We start from the raw sequence: 2,920 nt of genomic DNA, 5'->3' as shown, positions 1-2,920 counted from the left end.
CCATCCTCGGGTACCCAGCCCTGGCCAAGTTCATGGCAGTGACTCACCATGGATACAATGTCCTCAAGATGCCAGGAAGCGGTGGAGTCATCACCGTACCCTGTGAAGAAAGGGACGCAGTGTGTCACTCAGAGCGCGTTTCCAAGCCGCAGCAATCGAAGACCCGGACCACAGACGGAGCTTCCCGAGGCGACCCTTAAGAAGAAGAAGGTTTCGCCTGGCCCAAGCCATGAGGCAGGCGCCTCCGGAGGTGTTGCGTCAGGATCTGCGCCCAATCAGGGAGCGCCACCCTCTCTCGCATAGGAAGGCGCGCCCGGCGCCCTCCTCAGGCAGGGCTCGGGGGCTCTTTCTTGGAGAGCCACCGACTTTGCCAAGGTCGCGAGGGAGGCGCTCGGGCACCACTTGGAGGGGTGCTTCCAGGTACGTTTCCCTCAGGAAGGTACAAGGCAAGGAAGACCAAACCCTCAGGAGTTCATCGCAAGAAACACCCAGGAGCTACAGGAGTCGAGAGTCATGCGCGGCAGCCGCTTGCCCGCCGTGGCCCCACATCCAGGCGAGGATGGTGGGCTGCGCGTCTGCATCGACATGCCAGGGATCAACCGAGCCGCATCTCAGGAGTGCCTCTGGCCTTCGCGCGTGGGGCGTTGCGAGGGTCCACCTCACAACTACGTTTGCATGCCTTTCGGCCTGCCGAACGCGGTCGCCGCTCATCAGCGCCTGCTGAGGAGCATTCTGGAGGCCCAGGAGGTCAGGCATTGTGCGGTCCTGGCGGAGATGGAGATGGCCTCGGAGACCCACCTGTGCCCCCGGAGCCTCCCGAGGCTCCTGGGCCTGGGGGCTCGTGAGGGTCGACGTCTTCATCGCGATCGCCCTGCTTCTTCAACATCACTTCCATCTTCAACGGCACCAGGTGACATCTTTCTAAGTTCCGTTTTTAGCTGGGAGCGCCCACAGGGCCGCATCATTCCCAGGTCGCGTGGGTCCGTCCCTGCGGCATGTATCCGTTTTGCTTATGCTCTTTACTTACCTTGTTGGGGGCGCCCCTCGGGTGCATCATCCCCGAGCTGCTCGGGCCTGGCCCAGCGGTTTGCTTTTCTCGCGTCTATTTAAAATGAATTTCCTCCTGCGTGCTTAACATACCCGACCTAATCGCCTGCTCGATTGACGCCTACCTATGGAGCCGCTCGCTCTGGCACGACATTTGCGCACGGGTCCGTCCCTGCAACGCCGATAAACCTGAGTGGTCGAGCTCTGGCCGCGGCAGCCCCGCAAGGCGCCACCTCACCAGGCCCTCAGTGCCCCAATCACTTCCCCGGAGCGACCAAAGGTTGGCTGGCAACCGTAACAACAGTCTTGTTTCTCTTCATGATTGGTGTGCAGGACCTACTCCAGGAGCAGGGACGTCGCGAGCCCTCACCTCTCTCCGGCACGGACCGCTTGCACGTTAAAAGGGGGGTACCTGAGCATCGCGACTCATGGGCTCCTACTGGCTCTCCAGCCCTCACCCCCTGGCCTTGACCCACGGCATCGCGACCTGTCATACCAGCGGCGGCTGAGCTCGCTCGAGGGCCGGGACCTGAGGACGTAGAGCATTAAGGAAAGTGCGGGGGAGTGGGAAGAAGCTCGCGAGGACCTAACCCAGCAGCGCCTCAGCTGCCACCACTCGGGCCGGCTTCATCGAGGAACTACACCAAACTCAAGAGATAAGTCACGCCCTTACAGAGTTGGACCAACGCAGCGCCAAACCCTCGCCCAGTGCGGCTCTGTCATGGCGACGTTGCCTTCCTTTCTCGCCCAGCGAGGGCTGCTTGAGCGCTAAAGGGGACCTCCCGAGCATCGCGACTCGGGGGCTCTTACGGACCTCGGGCCGTGTGTGTGTGTGTGTGTGTGTGTGTGATTGACACGGCATGAAGCCTGGCATAACCAGCGATAGTTGAGCCTGCCTGGGACATGGACCCTAATCGCATTAGAGCGCCATCCTCGTGAGGATTGAAATGGGGGTGGAGCGGGGACGCACCTCGCTTGATTATACTTAAAATATATCTTCCAGAATGAGGCGCGACATTCCATGAGTGTTGCTTTGATTTCCTCGCAGGGACAAGAGTGATAATCAAGGAACGTGATACGGATCCGCACCTCGAAGGGACGCGTTCATCACAGTGCGCCAACGCCGGGCGCAATACCCATCCAGCAGATTAGTTGGCGTCGGCGGACCGCTGCACCGCCTCTGAGCCGCTAGCGAGCTGCGATGTCTGTAGCTCGCTTCTCGAATCGCAGAGGAGCTTGGGGATGCTGATATCTCCAACGTATCTATAATTTTTGCTCCATGCTATATTACCTACTGTTTTGGACTATATTGGGCTTTATTTTCCACTTTTGTATTATTTTTGGGACTAACCTATTAACCGGAGGCCCAGCCCAGAATTGCTGTTTTTTGCCTATTTCAGTGTTTCGAAGAAACGGAATATCAAACGGAGTCCAAACGGAATAAACCTTTCTGGAATGTGATTTTCTTCCCGAATGATCCAGGAGACTTGGACCCTGCTCCAAGGAACAAAAGAGGCGGTCACGAGGGTGGGGCCCCCTACGTGGGCCCCTCGGTGCTCCTCCGGCGTACTCCTTCCTCCTATATATACACATACCCCCAAACTATCAGAACAGGAGCCAAAAACCTAATTCCACGCCGCAACTTTCTGTATCCACGAGATCCCATCTTGGGGCCTGTTCCGGAGCTCCGCCGGAAGAGGGCGTCATCACGGAGGGCTTCTACATCATCATAGCCCCTCCGATGAAGTGTGAGTAGTTTACCTTAGACCTTCGGGTCCATAGTTAGTAGCTAGATGGCTTCTTCTCTCTCTTTGATCTCAATACAAAGTTCTCCCCCTCTCTTGTGGAGATCTATTCGATGTAATCTTCTTTT

This window comes from Triticum urartu, chromosome 7 (assembly GCF_003073215.2).
Source record: "Triticum urartu cultivar G1812 chromosome 7, Tu2.1, whole genome shotgun sequence".
NCBI classification, from domain to species: Eukaryota; Viridiplantae; Streptophyta; class Magnoliopsida; order Poales; family Poaceae; genus Triticum; species Triticum urartu.
Note: the sequence above shows the minus strand (reverse complement) of the source record.